Source organism: Stegostoma tigrinum, chromosome 18 (genome assembly GCF_030684315.1).
Source record: "Stegostoma tigrinum isolate sSteTig4 chromosome 18, sSteTig4.hap1, whole genome shotgun sequence".
NCBI lineage: Eukaryota > Metazoa > Chordata > Chondrichthyes > Orectolobiformes > Stegostomatidae > Stegostoma > Stegostoma tigrinum.
In genome coordinates, this window is record NC_081371.1 from 20,282,993 (window position 1) to 20,298,638 (window position 15,646).

Here is a 15,646-nt window from a genome sequence, read left to right on the forward strand (position 1 = left end):
TCAATTCACCTATTCAAAAAGATGTCATTATATGCAAGTATAATAGTGAATTGCTTGTCCATTGATTTGAGTATTTATTTTCAGGAAGTTTATTCTATAATCCACATTTGATCATGTTTTGCATGACAAAATTTCCTAATATGCATTTTAAAGACTATGTTTGTCTAGTATGAACTACCCGAGTCTCTGCAGTACTCAGTTAACCAAACCCAGTAATCCCAGGTCCTGCTCCGTTGAACACAATTCGACTAATACTTGTTCTTTCTTACCTTTTAGTTAGCTGTTTAATCCATTCCTAAAGATTATATTAAATCCCATACATTGAATTTAATTAACTACATGTGGAATTTAGTTCAAAGTTATAGCAAGTACATCAAATTACAATCCAAACTATCATCTCAAATATTTAAGGAGCTCATCTGAAAAGAAGCTTTAAAATCAAAATATTTTTAATTATTCACATATCCTAAATGCAGTCAGGTGCTTTTATTAGGTCTCGATAGAAAGTTTTCCTATGAACTGAACAGCAAGCTGGCAGCTATTTGTTTCTCCTTGTGTATTGAAACAGCTTTGATAATGTCCTCTGCAAGACTCCTTCTGTCTCAAGAGTCATTTTGAGATGATGATTCTATTCAGGGGCTAGAGCCACAGTTTAAATGAGGAGTGCCCCCTGCTTAAATTCTAGAAAAAGAAGGCAGCCACATTTCCCTTTGAAAAGAAGGGCACACACCTAACTCCCTGCATCTCTGTGAAGGGCAAGGACCTGCAACAAAGAGTCCAGGCACCTCATACCCCTTCATTTTTGCCAATATAATACTAAGTTCATGGACACGGCTATAGCACGGAGGCCTGTGTCAATCACTAGCATCTAATTAGAGTTCTGCCAGAGCTATTTTTCATTCACACTCACTAGTCGCTGAGAAGAATACGTGCAAGGCTAACGACATCGCAACAGTCTGTTAGCACTGGGTAATGAGCCTGGCCAGGTGTTAGATTTGGAAGTAGGTGAGCACTTTGGTGATAGCAATCACAATTCTGTTATGTTTACTTTAGTGATGGAAAGGGATAGGTGTATACCACTGGGCAAGAGTTACAGCTGGGGAAAAGGCAATTACGATGAGATTTGGCAAGATTTAGGGAGCATAGGATGGGGAAGGAAATAACAGGGCATGGGCACAGTAGAAACGTGGAGCTTATTCAAGGAAAAGCTCCTGTGTGTCCTAGATAAGTACGTACCTGTCAGGCAGAGAGGAAGCTGTAGAGTGCGGGAGCCGTGGTTTACGAGGGAGGTGGAATCTCTGGTCAAGAGGAAAAAGGTGGCTTATGTTAGGATGAGATGTGAAGGCTCAGTTAGGGCACTTGAGGGCTACGAGGTACCCAGGAAAGACCTAAAGAGAGCTCAGAAGAGCCAGGAGGAGACATGAGAAGTTGTTAGCGGATAGGATCAGGGTAAACCCTAAGGCTTTCTACAGGTATTTAAGGAATAAAAGAATGATGAAAGTAAGATTAGGCCCAATCAAGGATAGTAGTGGTAAGTTGCGTGCGGAGTCAGATGAGATGGGGAAGCGCTAAATGAATATTTTTCAACAGTATTCACTCTAGAAAACGACAATGTTGTCGAGGAGAATACGGAGATACAGGCTACTAGAGTAGGTGGGATTGAGGTTCACAAGGAAGAGGTATTAGAAATCCTTCAGAGGGTGAAGACCACTGGGCTGGATGGGGTTTATCCTCGGATCCTCTGGGAAGCCAGGGAGGAGATTGCCGAGCCTTTGGCATTGATCTTTAACTCGTCATTGTCTACAGGAATAGTGCCAGATGACTGGAGGATAGCAAATGTGGTTCCCCTGTTCAAGAAGGGGAGTAGAGACAACCCTGGTAGTTATAGACCAGTGAGCCCTACCTCAGTTGTTGGTAAAGTGTTGGAAAAGGTTATCAGGGATAGGATTTATAATCATCTAGAAAAAGAATAAATTGATTAGGGATAGTCAGCATGGTTTTGTGAAGGGAAGGTCGTGCCTCACAAACCTTATTGAGCTCTTTGAGAAGGTGACCAAACAGGTAGATGAGAGTAAACCGGTTGATGTGGCGTATATGGATTTCAGCAAGGCGTTCGATAAGGTTGCCCACAATAGGCTATTGTACAAATTGCAGAGGAATGGAATTGTGGGAGATGTAGCAGCTTGGATCGGAAATTGGCTTGCTGAAAGACGACAGAGAGGGTGGTAGTTAATGGGAAATGTTCATCCTGGAGACCAGTTACTAGTGGTGTACCGCAAGGGTCGGTGTTGGGTCCACTGCTGTTTGTCATTTTTATAAATGACCCGGATGAGGGCGTAGAAGGATGGGTTAGTAAATTTGCAGATGACACTAAGGTCGGTGGAGTTGTGGATAGTGACGAAGGATGCTGTAGGTTGCAGAGAGACATAGATAAGCTGCAGAGCTGGGCTGAGAGGTGGCAAATGGAGTTTAATGCAGACAAGCGAGGAGGTGATGCACTCTGGTAGGAGTAACCAGAAGGCAAAGTACAGGGCTAATGGTAAGATTCTAAGCAGTGTGGACAAGCAGAGATATCTCGGTGTCCATGTACACAGATCCTTGAAAGTTGCCACCCAGGTTGACAGGGCTGTTAAGAAGGCATACAGTGTTTTAGCTTTTATTAATAGAGGGATCGAGTTCCGGAACCAAGAGATTACGGTGAACCTGTACAAAACTCTGGTGCAGCCGCACTTGGAGTATTGCGTACAGTTCTGGTCACCGCATTATAAGAAGGATGTGGAAGCTTTGGAAAGGGTGCAGAGGAGATTTACTAGGATGTTGCCTGGTATGGAGGGAAGGTCTTACGAGGAAACGCTGAGGGACTTGAGGCTGTTTTCGTTAGAGAGAAGAAGGTTGAGAGGTGACTTAATTGAAACAGATAAAACAATCAGAGGGTTAGATAGGGTGGATAGGGAGAGCCTTTTTCCTAGGATAGTGACGGTGAGCACGAGAGGGCATAGCTTTAAATTGAGGGGTGAAAGATATAGGACAGATGTCAGAGATACTTTCTTTACTCAGAGAGTAGTAAGGGAGTGGAACGCTTTGCCTGCAACGGTCGTAGATTCGCCAACTTTAGGTACATTTAAGTCGTCATTGGACAAGCATATGGACGTACATGGAATAGTGTAGGTTAGATGGGCTTGAGATCGATATGACAGGTCAGCACAACATCAAGGGCCGAAGGGCCTGTACTGTGCTGTAATGTTCTATGTTCTTCTATGTTCTATGTTATGTCGTGGATTAAACTAATTTCTCCAAAATCTGCACAGGGTGTGAACAGCCTCTAGCAGCTCCAAAAACATTAAATCATCTCCATGTAAACGTTGTTGTTGCATTGCAGGCAAATCCAAAGCATATTATCTTGAACAGAGTCTCCTTCAGTCGTTTGACTGTCTGTGGCCTCAGCTGTCAAAGACTCTTCCAGCTATTTGTGCACATCTAAATCTGAATCACAACCCTGAATCCAGCTAACAGCACACACCCCGGGAAAAGAATACCTGCATTGGGTAAAGAATGCAGGACACTGGACCTTGTGACGATCCTTTCTCCTCAGAAGTGTCTCAGTTTTTCCAACCAGAAAAACATCCCGACCTGCATGAGAATTCAACATGCAAAGAACATATAATTTCCTCATCCCAGCCATGCTTCCTGCGGCTGAGGGCCACCAGTCCACGATGAGAGTGCAAGAATGCCACTAGCACATATGATCAAGGGACCTTGAGGGGCCAAAGTCAGATGGGAGCTTCTGACTCAGATAAAATATGGTAATGCTGCATGACTCCTTTCGCCACAGAATGGATATACCAAGCACTCCCACTCATGTTATCGCATACAAGATGAAAGCAGGTATGGAGTACTGGTATTGACAGATTGAAAAAAAAAGTCACTGACCTGGTTCCTCCACTGTATCCAGCTTTGGGGTGGGTGAAGACTCAGTGGTTACTGACCTGCTCCGCAGTCTCTGTCCAGGATTTTGTCAGGCCGTCTCCTGCACCTGTATTTTAGGAAGAGGACCGATGGCCTTTCCCTGGCAACTAAAGAATCACGCCAGCCTAAGCCTTCTATCTGCCAGTGTTGACCTTTCAAGTATCTCCTTGGCTAGTTTCAGTGAAGGAGGTAGGAGGAGAAGGAGTCTTTTTTCCATATTCTGGCCGTAATGAACATAGCGTTACTGCATCAGTTGACTTCAACTTTGCCACCAACACTGCAGCCTCAGACCAGGGATCCCGCCTTAATTGGACCTTTTGAATCTGGTTTTCTAATTCAGGCAGCAAGTGGATCAGTCTTAAGTGATTACAGTTTATAACCTCGATTCCATTTTCAAAAGATTAGTGCTTTCTTTTAGCATGACTCACTGGAAATCAAGCCTTGCTCTTTCCAAAATCATCACAAAACTTAAAGGTCTTAAAGTAAGCACACAAAATTCACAATTTACTGTATTCTCAGACTATGGTTGATAGAAAGCACAGATGAAGTTCCTGTACCGAACAAGAATTAATATTTTGACAAGAAATAATATCTTCAGATTTTGTAAAGGCTTAAGCTATTGCCAAACAAACACCATGATTTTTCTTATTATTCATTCACAGGACGAGGGAATTACTAGCTAAGCCAACATTTTATTTCCCATCCCTAATTGCCCAGAGGCATTTAAAAGTCAGCCACATTGCTGTGGGTCTGGAGTCACACAAAGGCCAAAAGGTAAGGATGGCAGTTTCTATCCCTAAAAAAGGCATTAGTGAATCAGATGGGATTTTCCGACAATGACAATGGATTTGTCATCATTAGACTCCTGGTTTGATTGTTTTGAATTAAAATTCCATCATCTGCTATATCAGGAGATGACCGAGGTTCCCACAACATTACATGGGTCTCTGGCTTAACCGTCAGCGAAAATGCCACTAGGCCATCACCTCTCCTCAAATTAAGATTCCTGATCCCCTTACAGACAGGCAAACAAAGACAGGAAAAAATAGCTTATGGGCAGGGGAAAGCTGGAAGGCAATTTTGAGGTTTCTATTCACTGGTTGCTGAGTTGATTCTTATGCTGAACGGAATGTTGTTTTTCAGGTGTCCTCCTTTAGTTGCTTCCATTGGTTCACAAGAGACAAGGTGGCTGGTTACCTATAAAAAGGTGTCTGTCTGTCTTAATCAGTTAAAAATCACAGCTAACTACAACTACTGAAGGAAAGGGAACTGGTTTTCTTTGGTTAAAGTGGGCTTGGACTGCAGAGAACAGCAACACAACTCCCAAACTGGTGAGATCTCGTAACTTCACTCTCTATCTTGTCCCTAGTCCCAAGCTGTTCACTTAACTGAGAATCAAGATGCTGGCAGGCGAAAGACTTTTGTCATCAATAACGGTCACGAGTCCATTGATTAATCAACTTATTGTTGTTACTGAGCTATATCTGTAATTAATCACTCAACTGCAGTTCACCTACAATTCAAATTATCCTCACAATACTCACTATGACTGTCAGGTTACTTGTTTTCAAATCATAAGCAAGCTTTTAAAACAGTTCTCATTTCATCCATTTTTTTTAAAACAAAAGCACAGAACCAAAAACAACTTTTACATTAAATATTGCAGACAAACTATATCAAATGACAATTATGATAACAAATTTGGTAGCATCAAAATTTATGAGACAACAGCTGAATAGGGAAGGAAATCTGGTTTAACTAGTCTAACCTACACGTGACTCCCAAATCACAGCAACAACGCTGACTTCAGCAAGCTGCCTGAATTGCAAAGAATGCAGAATACCTCATCAAGGGATAAACAATAATTGTTGTGTTTGTCAGTAATGCCAAAATAAATAAATTTTAGCAAAGGATTCTGCCACATCAATTTCCTACCTAAGTATTGTTACGTATCAAATCAACCAATTTGGCAATACTGAACAACATATCATTCAACAGGACAAAAGTCATAATTAATGTAAATAACTTTTTCGCAATCAGCTAACGTATTCTGAAAACATTTATCTTCACTTAAAGTTATCCAAAACCATAGAAGTAATCTGGAGAGGTAGGGTTTTTTTAAACAATATGATCAGCTGAAAAGTTAATAACTACGAAAATACCAGTTTAAAATGGTTAAAATGACACATTTTGAAGTTACTGCAAACAAAATCGATGAAGAAACATTTCAAAGGGTAATTATTCACCAGGAGTTGTCAGAGGTCTCTGATGTTCAAAAACTTTTGGTTTTTTTTGCACGTATCAAAACTATATACTTCCTACCTGCATTTGTTGCCTTCCTCGGAACGAGTAGCGTCAACTAGGATGGAGGCACAGGGCGGCAGCTCGAAAGAACGAACAAAGGTGTTGCAAAGCTTTCTGCTAGCCTTCCCTTATTTCTTCACAAGAGAAATACAAACTGCATTACCACCTTAAACAAAGGTGATAGAGCAACTTAAATGCGTGCTCTTTTCGTTGCTCTTAATCCGACATAAATGTCCAAGGCCGGCTGTTGATGCCGCTGGCCCGCTCGAGCGCTAGCGGTTGTATTCCCTCCGACTTCCAAGAGCAGGCTCGCGGACACAAGCAAACGCGCGTCACTTGTCACGCGGAGCTCTTTTCAAATAATTCCCGATTCCTTTCTGTTGAATCACCACATGAACCCCGGCGAGTGCGCACCCAAAAACCCTGTCCGCCCAAACTCCCCTCGACACGCTGGAGCCAAATGGAACCAAAAAAAGGTTCCGCTGCTGCTCTGCCAGAAAGTCATCAGTTGTAAAACCGGTTCGAAGTGGGTGCCTCCGTTGCATCGTTTTGTCTCATTTCATACGATTCAAACATTCTGAGGGTCAGTTTTATTAAATTCAAAGTTAACTCATTTTATCCTAACCACCATATGAAATGATTAAATTAGCACTAATGTCTTTATTTTCATTTTCAAAATATTATGTAGCTCAATCATGAGAAAATCTTTTGGTTGATATAGTTACAAAAAGCAACAAATATTTGAAATCAAAAACTTCTAGGGCCTTTTCCTTGATAACAAATCTTCAGCATTAACATCTCTCGTTAGTAGAAGTTGGAAATTTTAACGAAACGTTAACTGTTTTCTCCTTCACTGCCAGACCTGCTGAGCTTTTCCAGCAGTTTTGTTTTTGTCCCTGATTTGCAGCATCCGCAGTTCTTTTGGTTTTTATAATGAAAACGTGCCTATTCAACCCATCGACTGCAGTTAATGTTTATTCTATGTCATTGCTTTGTTCATCACATCCCTTTATTTCTGACATCCCCTTGTTTCTGGTTTTATTTCCGATGCTGTGTTTCATTCTGTTCCGCAGCATTTGTGTCAGGTTTCTCCTATCTTCACATAACACTTATGCATACTTTTGAAAAAGAGGACTTGCTTTGTGCCTTCCCAACCACCCAAAAGTGCTGTACGTTGAAGGAAGCACTTTTGAAATTCACTCTGTTGTAATATTGGAAATGTAGCAGCCCAATCGCACAAAGAAAGCTCACAAACATCGCTGTGAAAAAGTCCGATGATCTCTTTGTGATGCTGATTGTGGGATAAGGATTGATCAGGATACTAGGGGTGCACCCGTGCTGTTCTGGAGAACGGTACTATTGGATTTTTTAGTCCACCTCACAGGATAGACAGAGCCTATGTTTAATGTCCAATTCGAAATGTCGGACAAAAAAATTAATGGAACACCTGAAGAAGGAATAATACTCTTTTCGATAAAACTGTTGGCCTATAACCTGGTATGCTGATTTCTGATCTCGTCCATCCTAGTGCAATACCGGCACGTCCACATCGTGAATTAAAAATTCCACTGTCCCTTTCAGTATAGAACTTGTTTATACAACCAAGCCTATATATTTATTTTTGTTTCACTTAGTTAGTATGGAACTGGGACAGAGTGGCCCCTGTCACGTAATTTATAAAAAAAAAGCAACAACTTTGTACATGTATCTGTTGACAGAAAAATCAGATAAATCACCCATTATGAAGGGCAGTTAACAATCAATCCCAGTTCAAAATGGTGCATTTTGTGAAATAATTGCTTAGAGGTTAGCATCCTGATACCAAGTCTTCCTTCATTTAATCATGGAGAGCCCTTGACACTGATCCAACTTCATCAGATCCAGCTGTCAGAGTAGACAGGATGTCCAACACTCCTGTTCTTATCTGTCAGCCAGGGCTCCATGATTGGACCAAGTAAACAGCAGGGACCTCACATTCTATGAGGTCCACCTGGCTGACCTTGTTACAATCACTGCAATGTGTAAAAAGGTTCAACATTGTGACTACCCACACCACATAAATATACTCTTCTCAAGCCTTAAGACTGCAAGTTTCAAGCAGAAGTTGCAATTTGATCAGCTGTCATCTCTATAAACAGCTGCATCACTCAAACAGCAGATTACAGTAAAAATCAAATGTGAAATTGGTTGGACATTAACAGCATGCTTTGGTTAATTTTCTTTCCATCATTTTACGTAGTTTTAAAATCCTATCAACCTATTGGTGTGGTTTTCCAATTTAAATATGACAGACAGGAACTCTCCAGGATCAGTGGCAGTGATACATTTATGTTTTTTATCTTCATCATCTCATGGTCACAAAATTTTTGTGCATGGGAAGAAGCCCTTCAGCTCATCATGTCCGCAGTGGTTGTCAAACTTTTATCCATTCTAATTCCATTTACAACATCCGGCCTGTAGCATTGTATGCCATGGCATTTAAAGTGCTAACCTAAATAGCCTTTAAATGTCTTGAGGGTTCCGACTTAAAAGAGTCTTCGAGATACCAACAACTCTCTGGTGAAGAAATATTTCCTCAAATCCATTCTAAATCTCCAGCTCCTGACCTTAATAGGATGCCCCTGGTTATTGTCCCCAGTACTGAGGGAAATAGTTTGTCCCTATTTTCCCCATCTACACTTCTCAGAATTTTGAACACCTCAGACAGATGTCTGCTCCTCAACCTTCTCTGCTCTGAGGGAAACAATCCCAGCCTATTTAATAATTCTCCAAAGCTAAATCACTCCAGCCCAAGGAACGTTCCATTGAATCTCTTCTGCACCCTGTCTAGAGTAATCATGTCCTTTTTAGTGTGGTGAGGAAAACTGCGCACAATACTCTAGTTGTAGCCTAACCAATGTTATATACAACTCCATTATAACCTCCTTGCTCTTGTGTTCAGTGCCTCAACTAATAAATGCAAGTAGCCCATGTGCCGCCTTAACCATCTTGTCTACCATTCCTGCTGCCTTCAAAAATCTATTGATATGCATAACAAGTTCCTGCTGACCCTTTGTACTTACAAGGAACCTATCTTTAAACATGTATCAGAGATAATGGGAACTGCAGATGCTGGAGATTCCAAGATAATAAAATGTGAGGCTGGATGAACACAGCAGGCCAAGCAGCATCTCAGGAGCACAAAAGCTGACGTTTCGGGCCTAGACCCTTCATCAGAGAGGGGGATGGGGGGAGGGAACTGGAATAAATAGGGAGAGAGGGGGAGGCGGACCGAAGATGGAGAGTAAAGAAGATAGGTGGAGAGGGTGTAGGTGGGGAGGTAGGGAGGGGATAGGTCAGTCCAGGGAAGACGGACAGGTCAAGGAGGTGGGATGAGGTTAGTAGGTAGCTGGGGGTGCGGCTTGGGGTGGGAGGAAGGGATGGGTGAGAGGAAGAACCGGTTAGGGAGGCAGAGACAGGTTGGACTGGTTTTGGGATGCAGTGGGTGGGGGGGAAGAGCTGGGCTGGTTGTGTGGTGCAGTGCACCACACAACCAGCCCAGCTCTTCCCCCCCACCCACTGCATCCCAAAACCAGTCCAACCTGTCTCTGCCTCCCTAACCGGTTCTTCCTCTCACCCATCCCTTCCTCCCACCCCAAGCCGCACCCCCAGCTACCTACTAACCTCATCCCACCTCCTTGACCTGCCCGTCTTCCCTGGACTGACCTATCCCCTCCCTACCTCCCCACCTACACCCTCTCCACCTATCTTCTTTACTCTCCATCTTCGGTCCGCCTCCCCCTCTCTCCCTATTTATTCCAGTTCCCTCCCCCCATCCCCCTCTCTGATGAAGGGTCTAGGCCCGAAACGTCAGCTTTTGTGCTCCTGAGATGCTGCTTGGCCTGCTGTGTTCATCCAGCCTCACATTTTATTATCTTTAAACATGTACTGCCTTGCTATGTTCATCCTCACACTTTTCAAGATTAAGCTCCATTTGCCACTGTTCTGCCCATTTGACCATCCTTTCTATATCATCCTGTAGTCTAAAGCTTTCTTCTTTGCTGTTTACCACACTACCAATTTCTGTGTTATAAAGTTTCTTTTGAAATAATCAATCCTATCTTAAATTCCTCAATCACTTCTTTCATCAGAAATGTTCCAGATCTTTGAGAACAAGGTGTAGAGCTGGATGAACACAGAAAGCCAAGTAGCAGCATAGGATCAGGAAGGCTCCAGGGTCTAGGTCCCAAACATCAGCCTTCCTGATCCTATGATGCTGCTTGGCCTGCAGTGTTCATCCAGCTCTACGACTTGTTATCCCGGATTTTCCAGCATCTGCAGTTTCTGTTATCTCTGTTCCAGATCTTTCTCTGATTTCCTGATGTTCTCTGCCTGATATCTCTTCTCCAAACACTTACTTGTTCTCTATGTGAACTGGTTGAATCCAAGTTGACAGCTTACTTTTCTACACTGGACTTGAACATCGCTTTCTAGTAGTTGTTTGGTACAAGATCAAGGTATCAAAACAATCTCCGTGAACTGTGCTTCCTCAATCTGTCCACATTCCTCAGTTGTGTACTCCATGTTATTGGTTCACTTGTGCTCCTACACATATTTTTAAAATTCTACTGTAATGCATTGGCTAGAGTTGTGCATTGTTAAAACTGAACAATTCACTGTTATATTGTAAAGACATTTGGGTAGGTACAAGAACAAGAAAGATTTGGAGGGATTTGGGCCAAATACTGGCAATTTAGTTTGGTAATATGGCTGCATGGACTATCAGGACCGAAGGGTCTGTTTCCATGCTGCATGTATCGCTTTGTGAACTTACCTACATTCATAGGTATCTCCCTATGCGAGAACTGCACAATTTCAAGAAACATGTGCCCATTGTGTGTCAGGAATAGTCCTGTAAAACTTGTACAGCATAAGAAATTTTTACAACCTGCTAGGTCAATGTTCATAGAATCAAGGTAGATGACATGATTCACAGCATCTCAGAGGAGCCTTTTTCCTAAGGGAAAACCTAGTCTGGAGTTAGAAATTTTTCAATACTGGGCCGAAGTCAGACCACTTGACTGACTGTGGTCCCCCTTGACCCAACTAAAAATTAGACCCCTTTGACTTTCAGACATGCTATTGAAGGGTCTAGGCCTGAGGCATCAGCTTTTGTGTTCCTGGGATGCTGCTTGGCCTGCTGTGTTCATCCAGCTTCACACTTTTTTATCTTGGATTCTGCAGCATCCGCAGTTCCCATTATCATTGAAGCTTATAGACTGTGTTTGCCATGTAAGCTGCTGACATATGCTGTAGGCATGACAATAACATGGCATGATGATATAGTGACAAGCCTGTCTCTCTGTGCTACAAAGTTAAGCAAGCCACAGAAGCTAATGTGCTGTAACTAAGCACCAAAGAGCTTGTGCACTAAAAAGCAATTCAAGCCATGGAGGCTGAAAGTGTCCAGTAAGGGCAAAGTGAATAAGGGCTAAGGAATTAAGGCCCATGAGATGCATTCTGTGTAGGTGCATTAGATTTGTGTGTGTTCCTGTGTGCAAAGGGACTTGGCAGAAACATGCAAGTTATAGAAGAAAAAAAATGAGGTCCTGAAGGTCTGAAGTGGAGTCTGAATTTGGCCAAGAGCAGGCCTAATGATATGGTGAGATTTCTGGTTTGCTCTTGCCAACTTGCATTGATAAAGGCAGGAGGAAGCTATTGATGGACATTGCAAGGACCTTGTGGTGAAGACAGAGTTGGATGAAAATCTGAAGAAGCAAACAGTTAACTGCAATCATCAAGTAACCATTCTGAAATTCATGGTGGGATTGGCACCATCTAGTTTCTCAAGGAAGATAAAGAGAATTGGAAGCTGCATTGAAATGAGGTGAGTTGAGCAATTAATGACTTAGATTTAATTTAGACTTTATTGTCACGTGCACTTTATGCTGCAGCTGTACAAAACTCTGGTGCGGCCGCACTTCGAGTATTGCGTACAGTTCTGGTCACCGCATTACAAGAAGGATGTGGAAGTTTTGGAAAGGGTGCAGAGGAGATTTACTAGGATGTTGCCTGGTATGGAGGGAAGGTCTTACGGGGAAAGGCTGAGGGACCTGAGGCTGTTTTCGTTAGAGAGAAGAAGGTTGAGAGGTGACTTAATTGAAACATATAAAATAATCAGAGGGTTAGATAGGGTGGATAGGGAGAGCCTTTTTCCTAGGATGGTGACGGCGAGCACGAGGGGGCATAGCTTTAAATTGAGGGGTGAAAGATATAGGGCAGATGTCAGAGGTAGTTTCTTTACTCAGAGAGTAGTAAGGGAATGGAACGCTTTGCCTGCAACGGTAGTAGATTCGCCAACTTTAGGAAAATTTAAGTCGCCATTGGATGAGCATATGGACGTACAAGGAATAGTGTAGGTTAGATGGGCTTGAGATCGGTATGACAGGTCGGCACAACATCGAGGGCCGAAGGGCCTGTACTGTGCTGTAATGTTCTATGAAACACTCAGTACAATAGAACAGTGAAAATTTTCAATGTCTTCACATGATGTGTCATCTTAGGTGCAAGTGCCTACATACAAAAACTTAAGAACAAGGTAGAAAGAAATAAGAAACAATGTTACAAATTACAGTCACTTATAGTATAGCATTAAAAAAGTTAAAAGTTAAACATTACGGACCTTCTTAGTATAAAATTGAAAAATGAAGAAATAAAGTTAAAAGTTCAACCATTTCAGTCTTTCTTAAATGCTTAGCCGTGCTGGTACTGCACATCTGTCAAAGGCTCGATCTCCTCTGCTTTGGCACACTTTCCCCACACCGTCTCAATCTCCCCTGCTCTCATTGTCGCTGCAGATGTCAAGGGAACCTTTATCGCCGCGTTGAGCTCCCTCCTCGAAACTCAGACCAACAAAGTCCCGATCCAGCCTTCAGCCGCTACCACACATCAGACTGCCAAAGCCCCGATCCAGGCACCATCTCTGCTGGGCCTCAACCTCACCTTTAGTCCATACACCAGGCATTGGGAACTCACTGAGACACCCATGTCAGGCCCCCAGCCACTGCCTCACCCTGGACATCTAGCCAACTGCCAAATTCAAAGAGCTCGATGCCACTGCTTCCTCTCTCCAGAAGGTAAGTCAGTGGAAAGAAAACTAAAGGTATTATACTAAAACTAAAACAAAAGAAATGAGGTGCAAATGATGGAAATAAGTTTGTCATTGTTCATTAGCAAATTTCATAATTTGCCATTTAAGCCTTAAGGAGAAAATCTGACATTTTTCCTCAACATTCCTCAACTCTAGATTCTAATTTTCTAATTCTCACTGGAATTTCCCAATTTTTTTTTTGCCATTGCCCGCACTGCTGAAGGGAAGAAAAATTCCACCCTTTGTTTCTCTTCCCACAGATACCGCCAAACCTGCTGAATGTTTCCAGCAAAAGCTCACCCATTGTCTAATGGGGCCTACTGAATGGTGCAAGCAGAAGTGAGCATTAATTGGAACAAATAAGCATCACAATGGCCTTTTTTCTTATTATTTATTTTGGAATTTGCCCTGTTCTTGCTCTTTGGATTAAATTTGAGAAAATCTCGAACATACTTTTGTTTACGTTTAGTGCTGTTGCCTAAATAGTTGTTCCACATAACAATCTAATAACGTTCCACTCCACCAAAACTAGGTTGCTATCACCTTAACAATCTCTTTTGAAAACTGTTTAATATGGGAGATATAGAACTAAACATTTGATCCTGGTTCAGGGGCGCGAAATCAGAACATTTCCCAGCTCCGCAAACATAACTCATAAAAAAGTGGTCCAGAAAGTCAAACTTTTAATCAAAGTAGTGGAGGGCCTCCATACAGTTTCTTTTGACAATTGATTTTGACAGGTCTGTTGACAGTTCCAATGAATTTGAAGATTATGCACTTTATACATGCTTTCTTTTAACCATTCCAAAGGTCACTTTACCTCCTCCAAAGGATGCCTTACTTCATCCAAAGGGTACCTAACATTTTCTAAGGTCACCTGCTGTCCCACAAAGGTATCCTGAGACCGTAGCCAAAGGCATGTCTTACCTTTCCAAAGGAGTACTCTGGCTATCTGAAGAAATGCACAAAGTTCATCTGCTTTTACCAGGTCTGCTGTCAAGGCTGCACATTCTTGCATTACCAAAATGACCCAGATATGAAGACAGTCGGTGATTTAAATGGCCAGCTGCCTCCATGGACCAGGCAAAAGTTACGCAACCGCCAAAAATAATTTAGGGGAAAACACATTTAAACAAAACTGAATTCTACAAAAAAAATTAAAGTGTGAGTTGGCTGGGACACAAGGAAAATTTCCACCTCCATTTCCCACCTACTAACCTCATCCCGCCTCCTTGACCTGTCCGCCCTCCCTGGAGTGACCTATCCCCTCCCCACCTCCCCACCTATGCTCTCGTCTCCACCTGCCTTCTCCTCAATCCATCTTCGATCCGCCTCCCTCTCTCTCCCTATTTATTTCAGAACCCTCTCCCCATCCCCCTGTCTGATGAAGGGTCTAGGCCGGAAACGTCAGCTTTTGTGCTCCTGAGATGCTGCTTGGCCTGCTGTGTTCATCCAGCTTCACACTTTGTTATCTAGGAAAATTTCCATGCACTTTTTAATTTGGTAGCCTCAGGTTACTTTATATTTGTGAGAGACCAGATAGACATCTTGTTAATATCCAATTCAAAGGACAACAATCTAGAAATTAGATCATGCCTAAAAATGAGTACCTGGGGAGAATGAACCTAATTTGTTCTGTCTGTGACTTCGAGGTAGCAAATAATATTTATGTTGCTTCTCAATATTAGGACTCAAGAATGCAACCTGTGTTACTCTATGACTGCAGTTTTTAGGGAGGGAGTCTGAAAACTGGGCATTTATGAAGTAACTAAAAAGCAGCAGCACCTACTAAAGGAGAGGCCAAGAAAGCACTCTCAACACCAAACTTGGCATTTGGCTCTCTGTGATTTCTTATAAATATCCTTCCCTTTGCTTAACATTGATATGTATGCCCTCAGCAGTGTAAGCGCTCATCATCCTGTCTATAGCCTCACTGCCATTTCACGTGCCGCCTCTTCCATAATGCCCATATCTTTGAGCAAACTTTTAGTTACTTATCACCATCTCTTATTTGCTTGAGTAACCATTTTTCTTCCCCTTTATAAAGGATCTTGAGATATTTTCCTATTTTGATGGAATTATGTAAATATAACCTTCTAAAACATAGAACAGCAATAACAGCACAAAAACAGGCCCTTCAGCCCACATGGTTGTGCTGATCATGTTACCATTCTAAACCAATTCAATCTACCTGACATAGTTCATTTCCCTCTACTATCTGCCTGTTCATGTGTCTGTTTCTCTTGC

The 15,646-nt window shown here is 42.3% G+C and overlaps 1 protein-coding gene across 1 annotated transcript in view; it reads right to left on the reverse strand.

The window, feature by feature from the left end:
- Positions 1–6,665, reverse strand: part of LOC125460834 (protein FAM118A-like) — a 50,657-nt gene extending 43,992 nt beyond the window's left edge. The window contains exon 1 of the mRNA XM_048548880.2: positions 6,289–6,665. The gene's annotated coding sequence lies outside the window, so the exon portion shown is untranslated. The remainder of the gene's footprint in view (positions 1–6,288) is intronic.
- Positions 6,666–15,646: the final 8,981 nt, after the last annotated feature.